Source organism: Peromyscus californicus, unplaced genomic scaffold (assembly GCF_007827085.1).
Source record: "Peromyscus californicus insignis strain IS unplaced genomic scaffold, ASM782708v3 Scaffold_18__1_contigs__length_77618521, whole genome shotgun sequence".
Lineage (NCBI taxonomy): Eukaryota > Metazoa > Chordata > Mammalia > Rodentia > Cricetidae > Peromyscus > Peromyscus californicus.
In genome coordinates, this window is record NW_026294480.1 from 76836759 (window position 1) to 76847167 (window position 10409).

Genomic DNA, 10409 nt, shown 5'->3' on the forward strand with positions numbered 1-10409 from the left:
ACATAAGATCACATTGCAGGAAAGGGATGAATGGATGGAAGTTACATCTGTTCCCTCCCTATTCTTGTTTGACACAATTTCATCTGCTAGTCACCAAATGTTCTTCTGCATTTTCCCATTTTTCCAAAGGAAGAAGTAGCAAAAACTGAGTCCAGGTAGAGTTACCCACTTCCTAAAGGTAATGGTAACTTGAAAGACAGAAAGAAACAAAATGTTTTGCTTTTACTTTAAAGTCATTGGGTGGTGTTTTCTATGCATTCCAGTTACACTCATCTATTCATTAATTCTATTTAAGGAGCATGCCTGTTCTCACAGTACTTTATACCCCTGGCTTTGTATTAATTGCTAAGAATGCAAACATACCTGAGAAACTCTTCTTGTCCTCACAGAGTTTAAGAGGAAGTGTCTGACAGCTTATCTTGACTTTGTGTTTGGCAGTTCTTCAAGCACACAAGCATTTTAACAAAGTCTTACAGGCATTAAAGTAGATATTTATAGTTATATTTGAAATGGAAGCAACTGAGGTTCACAGAGATCAAATGGGCTATTGAGGGTGTACAGAAAAAGACTAATAGAGTTAGAAGTTTTTTCTTAATAAACTTCACATTGTAATGTGATGAGTTATTTATACATGAAATTTTATTGTAAGAACATTAGATGAAGTTTGATGTCTATATTCTAACATCCTTCTGTAATAATAATGTTCTGACCTAGATTCCTGAAACATAGGTAGTTTATCCAGGTTGAGTCATACATTGCAGACCAAAACTATTAATAAAATGGAATCAAAACAGCTGTCAGCTTGTTGGTTGTTAAGCCCAATTCATAGCTAAATTATAGTGGTGTCAGAATGAATAGAGTCTGTCGATTGTGATTTGACTTCTGTCATTTGCCAATTATTGTGGACTTGAAAACATAAGGGATGTTAGGACATGTGCATTTCACAGAATCTTTCTAGTCATGGCTAAAGGATTGCTTTAGAAAATAAGACCCCTCTTCTTCCTCTCCTCCTGATCCTTGTTTCCTGACAACCTTTTTTTCATCTTATAGTAGATTTTGGGTTGCCCTTAACTCTACTAGTAAAGGCTGCTACAAATGGGTTTAATCTATCCAGAGCTAGTGCAGGAAATATGGATGCAGCCAGAAAGTGGCTCATACTTGTTTCTCCTTACTGAGAAGACAAAATGCAACTGGACAATGGTTGTAAAACCTTATAGCCTGAAATAGTGAGTTTGTCATATGGATACCCCAGAATGATGAAACCCCTAGGGGTGAGACCTGGTGATTCTGATGTGCTGCCAGAATTGATAATTGCTAGAAATTTCTGTTTCTATCAGAAAGTAAGGTAACATAGATAAGCTAATCATTACTATGTACTGAATGGCTAATAGTATTATCCATATTTTCTAAATCAGTGCCAACTGGAGATTCTGGTTAGTCTGGCAAAATGTAATGAAGCCTTTCTCATGTAGCTTACACTTGCTGGGTGGTCCTTTGAATTCAGCCTCCTGAAGTCACATCCTGAACCACAGACACACATCACTGGATAGATTATTTATGAAACCAAAGTTCATAAGAATGTAAACACATTTGATTGTCCAGAATTTTGATTGTCATTTATCATTGTCTTTTGATTATTAGAGATATACAATGCCAGCAAAAGTAAAACAGAATCCCTAAACTATTAGCATGATATTAGAAAGTTTGAAGCCTTATTTTTAAAAAAGCTTTTTGACTACTGTGGAAGCAGCAGGTAATCAAATTAATCCAAATATCTCACAGATTTTTCTAACGATAGTTTCCTCATTATTAAAATTTTCTATTACCCTCAATATTTATAAATTTATCACTGGAATGCCCTTATTAAGAGATAATGCCTGTTGAACACATTTGTCAAATCCTTCTGCATAAGGTATGTGGACAAGGGTGTCAAATATAGCAGGGGTCATATCCTGATTGTGGTGCATGAATGTCCTGTCTTTCAAACTCATTGTGGAATTTTAAAGAGACACTGTTTATGAAACACGCAGCGTGAGAGAGGGCCCTCATGTACAAGCACTGCCTACTGCAGTACTTCTACTATTGCTACACAATTCTGAATTTAAAAAAAAGACAGAAGGAAAACAAATAATTGCTGTGTGTAGGCAGAAGTTTCTCTCCTGTCTTCCTGTTCTCAAATGCCCAGCAGCTGCTTCCCAAATAATTGGCTCAGAGGCTTAATATTACTTATAAATGTTCAGCCGGTAGTTCAGGCTTATTACTAACTAGTCCTTAAACTTAAATTAACCCATAATTCTTATCTATGTTTAGTCATGTGACTTGGTATCTTTTTTCAGTCCACCATTCTCATCTTGCTTCCCCTGTGTCTGGCTGGTGACTCCTTACTCTGTCCTTCCTCTTCCCAGAAGTCACCTAGTCTAGTTGCCCTGCCTATAGTTCCTGCCTGCCTACTGGCCAATCAGCATTTTGTTAAACCAATTTGAGTGACAAATCTTTACAGTCTACAAGAGCATTATCCCATAGCATCTCCCCTTTTTTGTCTAATTAGAAAGGAAGGTTTTAACTTTAACATAGTAAGATTATATAAAACAAAGTTATTAAATAAGAATTACAGTAACACTATCTAATCCATTTGCATTTGGCAAAATTAGAGAAAATATTTATCTTATCTTGGTGAGTCTAAAGTTTTGTATCTAATGTACTTTCTATTATAACTAAGGAAAACTATTTAGTCTACAACTCCATCAAAGACCCAGAAGGGTGAAATGTTACCTAATGACAGGGGTCTCAATACAGGGGCCTGCACGAGGCCTGCTAAGGTGTTTCCCAATGGCAAAGGGTTAGCTTTTCTGTCCCTGATTGATCTACATTCATTAGTCCAATGCCTGCCTTTACCACACCCTCTGTATAATCCAGAAGGGAGGGGCATTCTGTTGGGATTATTAGCAAAAATATTGTTTCTAGGAATACCCTGCTTCATCATGATTATGAGATTCAATATTGATTGTATCTCAGATCCATTCCTCCTAGGGTGCTTCTCTTGCCTTTATTGACTTAATTATCCTTTTGCATTGTGCATTAGCATTTTCAAAAGCCAGAGATTCAATCATTATGTGTCTAGCTTCTGAATTTGGCATCATTCTTTTTACTGCTGAAGTCAATCTTTTTAAGAAATCAGTGAAGGTTTCTTTGGGGCCCTGTATGACTTTAGTAAATGACTCAATTTTCTTTCCTACTTCTTCAATTCTGTCCCAAGCATTTAAGGATGCCACATGGCATAAAGCCAGGGTGTAGTCATCATATAAAGATTGCCTTTCTGCATTAGCATAATTTCCCTCTCCAAGAACTTGGTGTTGGGAGATTTCCAGACCTCTAGCCCTACTTCATTGTTCAGTGATCTTAGCCTCATTTTTCAACCAGGTCCTACATTATAATTGAGGACCAGGCTCCAAGACTGCTATAACCAAGTCTCTCCAGTTTTGAGGGATGATTCTAATACAAGTTGACCACAAGTTTAATGTATGCTTCACAGAAGGTAAATGCATGCCATATGAGACTATCACTTCCTTGAATCTCCTCAAATCACACACAGAGTCTGGATTATATTGTCTTTAGGATTTTTAACTGCAGAAAGACATTTGATTGTAAAGGCTGCTCAGTCAAACTAATATATGTAGCTAGAATTTTCTTTCCAGGTCCCACCAAGCCCCAGCAGTCCAACAGCCCACTTATAAAATAAACACACAGATGCTTATATTATTTAAACTGTTTGGCCTAATGGCTCAGGCTTCTAGCTATCTAGTTCTTACAACTTAAATTAATCCATTTCTATAAATCTATACCTTGCCACATGGCTCAAGGCTTACCGGCATCTTCACATGCTGCTTGTCATGGCGGCAGATGGCAGTGTCTCCCTCCACCTTCCTGTTCTCTCCATTCTCCTCTCTGTTAGTCCCGCCTATACTTCCTGCCTGGCTATTGGCCAATCATTGTTTTATTTATTGACCAATCAGAGCAACACATTTGACATACAGACCATCCCACAGCATATATATATATTAAAGGTATCTTGACTTCAAAATTTATGTCTAAGGATACAGTGCTTTGGAAAAGAGGTTCTGCTTTTGTTTCCACAGAAGATGAGAACCCATAGCTTGCTTCCAGGCTAATATGGTTTGAACAAACAAGACCTCCTGAAAGGTCTCCAATGACACCATGGACCAGATGATCCAATATCCAGAACAACTTAATGGTAACTGGCTCAAACAATACAGCCTCACAAACTACTCCAGTCAGGACTTGACTATAGTTCTTAATTTTCTCAGCATATCCATTAGATTACTAGTGCCCTCAACCAGCAGGAAGTAGTATGAGAAGCTATGCCCAAATTCCCAAAATATTGTTTATAAGTGTTTATTTTTATTTAAAGGGGGCTGATTATAAATATTATCTCTTTCTAAAAAAGAAAAGGGGATAATATAGATATGACAAAATAAAAGAATAGATTATTAAGCCTACTTTTAAAGAGCAACAACTTGTTTAAAATGTTTTACATTGCTATAGATTTTAGTTTATTACAAATTTAAAGTTAATTTGTTATACTGTATGTATATATATATATATATATATATATATATATATTCTCATTTAAGGTATTTGTTTATGTAACTCATTTGAATTATAATGGATAATTAAAAATATAGATTAATAATTAGTCTTCTATGATAGTCAAACTTAGTCATATTAGTTAAGTTTTCTAGGTATACATAGATGTATTTCTATTAGGTAGGTAATTTGCAAACACTTCAAAGACCTACAGAATATGGCATTTAAATGTTTTAAAAAACGTAGACTTTCTGGACAGTGAGACACGTCTGCTCCTGACAGCACTGATTTACTTCAAAGAGAAAGATGGGCATTGAAGACACTCCATATGGAGTTTATCTTCTTCTTGGCAAAAGTTAGCCACTTGGGCAAGAAATTGTTCTTGCCTGGACTGCTTGATAAAATGTTGCATTGACTGGATATGTAGGACTCATGGAAAAATGACCACTGAATTTGTGAAAACCAGGCAAAATGGTCCTTCAGGTTCCTGCTGAGCAAAGGAGACTACCAGACATTATTCAGGATGTAGAGAAGCAACTGAGAGACTCTAGGCCTATAGGCTGAAGATGGATGCCCCAACATTACAGAGGAACTTCCAATGGCTGTCCAGGCAGCCAGCTGTCTCTGTCATTTCCAGAAATTTGAAAGTTGCATTTCCTATCTACTTAGGTAATAATATATCCTTCTGAGGTCTTTGATGTAGTTGAAGACTAGATAGTTATAGCTATAATTTTCCTTGGCTATGATAAAAGATAGATTAGATATAAAACTTTAGACTCACAAATATAGGATAGATGATAGAATAATTTCCTTAAATTGGCAAACTACAAATAGACTAGATATTGTAACTATAATTCTTGCTTGATAACTGTTCTATTATATGTAATTTTACTATATTAAAGTTAAAACCTTTCTTTTAGATTAAACAGAAAAGGGGAAATGCTGTGGGATAATGCTTTTGTACACTGGTTTAATAAAATGCTGATTGGCCAGTAGCCAGGCTGGAAGTATAGGTGGGGTGAGCAGATGAGGAGAATTCTGGGAAGAGGAAAGCCTGAGTCAGGAATTGCCAGCCAGACACAAAGGAAGCAAGATGTGAAGGCAGAACTAAAAAAGGTACCAAGTCACATGGCTAAACATAAATAAGAATTATGGGTTAATTTAAGTGAAAGAGCCAGTCAATGGTAAGCCTGACCTAATGGCTGAGCAGTTATAATTAATATAAGCCTCTGTGTACTTACTTGGGTCTGAGTGGCTGCAGGACCAGGTGGGACACAGGAAAACTTCCAGCTACATATTCCTTTCTCCACCCAGCCATATCACTTCCTGTCTCAACCTCCCTAGTGCTGAGATGCTGTGGGATGGTCTGTATGTGCTCTGATTGCTCAATAAATAAAACACTGATTGGCCAGTGGCCAGGCAGGAAGTATAGGCGGGACTAAAGGAGAGGAGAATTGAGAGAAGAGGAAGGCGGAGGGAGACACTGCCAGCCTCTGCCATGACAAGCAGCATGTGAAGAGGCCAGTAAGCCTCGAGTCACATGGCAAGGTATAGATTTATAGAAATGGATTAATTTAAGATATAAGAACAGTTAGCAAGAAGCCTGCCATGGCCATACAGTTTGTAAGCAATATAAGTCTCTGTGTTTACTTGGTTGAGTCTGAGCGGCTGTGGGACTGGCAGGTGAGAGAGATTTGTCCTGACTATGGGCCAGGAAGGAAAACTCTAGCTACAAATGGCACCCAACATGTTGGCAAGAGTTTCCACCTAAAACCTGAGAAAAAAGATTCTAAAAGGGAGCTAAAAACAGTTCCTAGTTGTCTCTTTCAAGTTAGCGGCAGCCTGTGTATTTGAGCTACTATGGCAGGTTCCTGATGTGCATGCTCGACCTGCAGTATGGCGGGAATGAGGCCTCTGCAAGTGGCACATTAAACTGTGTGGTGGATTTAGCCTTTGCTAGTACTAAACAAAAACAGAGGTTTCTGGGCTACACGCTGCTTTGATAGAAGCATAGACCCACTATTTCTGAGAGTTGATGGCTCCCAGAGCTGGCGGAAAACGTACCACTGCCATGTTGGGAAGCTGAAGTGGGCAGAGCCAGCAGCCACAGTGCCCTTTCAGTCTTAGAATGCTGCAGTTTAAAGCAATAGGCTCAAGGTAATATAAAAAATAAGCCACGTAAAGATGACTACCACACAGAGAATCTGGATTATGTTCTTTTTGATATTGGTAACTGAAGAAAAACATTTGATTACAAAAGCTGTTGAGTTATGCCAAAATGTATATTTTAAAGGTACCTTGACTTCAAAATTTGGATGTAAGGATATGTTACTTTGGAAAGGAGGCTCTGCTTTTGTTTCCACAGAAAGCAAGAGGGTATGGATTTGTTCCAGATTAAGATACATCAGGTTTGACCAGCCAAGACCCCCTGAAAGGTCTCCGATGACACCAAGGCCCAGATGGTCCAACATCCAGAACCATTTTAAGGCAACTGGCTCAGATGATACACCCTCACAGACTACTCCATAATCCTAAAATTTTCTTTGTGTCCCCATAAGATACAGTGCCCCCCTCCAGCAGGAAGTAGTAAGAGAAGCTACGCCCAAATTCCCAAATATACCAAGCTGACTTTGGAGATGTGTAAAAATTAAAACCTTCCTTTTTTTAAAAAAAAAAAGAAGAAAGAAAAGAAAAAGTGCTGTGGGATGGTCTGTATGTGCTCTGATTGGTCAATAAATAAAACACTGATTGGTCAGTGGCCAGGCAGGAAATATAGGTGGGACTAAAGGAGAGGAGAATTGAGAGAAGAGGAAGGCAGAGGGAGACACTGCCAGCCTCTGCCACGACAAGCACCATGTGAAGATGCTGGTAAGCCATGAGCCACGTGGAAAGGTATAGATTTATAGAAATGGATTAATTTAAGATATAAGAACAGTTAGTAAGAAGCCTGCCATGGCCATACAGTTTGTAAGCAATATAAGTCTCTGTGTTTACTTGGTTGGGTCTGAGCAGCTGTGGGACTGGCGAGTGAGAGAGATTTGTCCTGACTGTGGGCCAGGAAGGAAAACTCAAGCTACACTGAGATTAAAGGCAAGTATTGGGAGCAAAGGCATGAGATCCCAAGTGCTGGGATTAAAGGTGTATGCCACCACTGCCCAGCCTCTATGGCTAACTAGTGGCTGGCTTTGCCTTCTGATCTTCAGGCAAGCTTTATTTGTTAGAAAATATCTTAGGTTTGGTGGATCTCTGGGAGTCCAATTAGCGAGAATGAGGAGGGTTTATATGAGCGAGAATTGTTGAGACCAAGGTTGGATAAAGCACAGGGACAAATAGCCAAATGAATGGAAACACATGAACTATGAACCAATGGCTGAGGGGTCCCCACTGGATCAGGCCCTCCGAATGGGTGAGACAGTTGATTGGCTTGATCTGTTTGGGAGGCATCCAGGCAGTGGGACCAGATCTTGTGCTCATTGCATGAGTTGGCTGTTTGAAACCTGGGGCCTATGCAGGATTGTTTGGCTCGGCCTGGGAGGAGGGGACTAGACCTACCTGGACTGAGTCTACCAGGTTGACCTCAGTCTGTGGGGAAGGCTTTGCCCTGGAGGAGATGGGAATGGGGGGGGGTTGGGGGGAAGGTGAGGGGGACAGGAGCGGGGAGAACAAGGGAATCCGTGGCTGATATGTAGAACTGAATTATATTGCAAAATAAATTAAAATAAATTAAAAAAAAAACATAAAAAAAAGAAAATATCACCACAGTTGTGAAGATTAAGAAAACTTTGTGGAAAATTGCTTTATCCTCATTGCATGTATTTGAAATATAATAATCCAAATATCTGGAGCACAAAGTCATCAAATATAATGTATCACATTTTGTTTCAAACAAATATCCTCCAAATTCTTCCACTTGGATATAATCATGTAAGTTCCACTTTGTCTGTCTCTAGGCAGGGAATTGGCATGTAATCCAGAGGAGGGAAATCATCTGCTTTCTGGAAGGTCCAGGCATTCCTTGGGAACAGAGTGGATGTAATCAAAGTGAAGGGGTACAGCAAAGTCTCAATTCTTAAAACATAAGCTCTAATGTTGTAGAATATTATTTTAAGGTATATTACATTTGTTTATGCTCTGGAACATTTGTTTTAATGATGCAAAGATGTGTTGCATTCTTTTATGCCACATTTGTTTAACTCTGTGAAGCTATGTTACTTTGCCTGTGTAAGACACCTGATGGTTTAGTAAAGATAGCAAGGCAGGAGAAAGGATAGGTGTGGCTGGCAGGCAGAGAGAATAAATAGAAGGAGAAATCTGGAAGGAAAAGAAGAAGGAGCAAGGGAACAAGGAGAGGAGGATGCTAGGGGCCAGCCACATAACCACACAACCAGCCACAGAGAAGAAGTGAAAGTAAGATATACAGAAGTAAGAGAAAGATAAAAGTCCAGAGCAAAAGGTAGATGGGATAATTTAAAGTTAAGAAAAGCTGTCTAGAAACAAGTCAAGCTACGGCCGGTCATTTATAAGTAATAATAGGTCTCGCCGGGCGGTGGTGGCGCACGCCTTTAATCCCAGCACTCGGGAGGCAGAGCCAGGCGGATCTCTGTGAGTTCGAGGCCAGCCTGGGCTACCAAGTGAGTTCCAGGAAAGGCGCAAAGCTACACAGGGAAACCCTGTCTCGAAAAACCAAAAAAAAAAAAAAAAAAAAAAAAAAAATAATAGGTCTCAATGTATGTGATATATTTGGGAGTTCCCCAAAAGAACAAAATCAACCAACAACACTCCAGGTTTTTTTGGATGTTACTTTAGTATATGGATTTATCTCTGAATTAATTTAGGGTGCAAAGAAGCTCTGGGGTACTGCAACCTTGTAGCTGTTTTCAGAAACCTGGACTACTTTTGTCAGCTCTAGAGCCAAAGCTACCATACATTTTCTCCACATATTAGTGACATTATTTGGTGACTTTGTCACCACTCTATTCTGAAACATAATGCAAACAGAAATTAGTCTAAAAAAAAATAACAGAAAAGGAAACAAAGTTCTCCATCTGTCTCCGTTTGTTTTTGTTCTCTTCTGTATGGTGGTATTTTATTTGTACTGAAATGTGATTTTAATTGTATGTTAAATTAGCTCTGGGGGTCAGAGCTATTAGAGCCATAGCAAGAGTGTGGCGGTGGTAGTGCACGCCTTTAATCCCAGCACTTGGTAGACAGAGCTAGGTAGATCTCTGTGTGTTCAAGGATACAGCCAACATTGGAGACACATGCCTTTAATCTCAATACCATAGAGGACCAGGAGGGCTGTACATACAGGCAGTGACGAAGCAGTCATGTGTTTGGGTTTACAACCAATAAGAAGGCAGAACAGACAGTCTATATAAAGACGAACAGACAGGAAGTAGGCCCCTTTTCGGAGAGCTCTCTTGGCTGAAGAGGTTCGCTGAAGCAGGAAGGGTGAGACTCTTAGCTCTGACCTCTTGGCTTTCTTCTCTGAATCGGCTCTGTGTTTCTTATTTAATAAGACGGTTGGTTACATCTACACTTCTGTCTTGGTAGTTTCTGCTTCTCTCCTGCTGGTGCTAATAGGTCATCATCATTGTATCTGTCTTTGGGACAGCCCCATCTTAATTCCTACGGTCATGTGTACTTCAATGACCAGAGTCTATATTCAATGAGTAACTTAGTTCTTGGGAGTAAAAACTGGCCATATAGGTGTGTTTTCATAGAATTTTCCTCCTGGGACAGTGTTTGAAATCTTTCCCAGAGCAGTTCTGTTAGTCACAAATGGGCATTGATCAATTTACGGT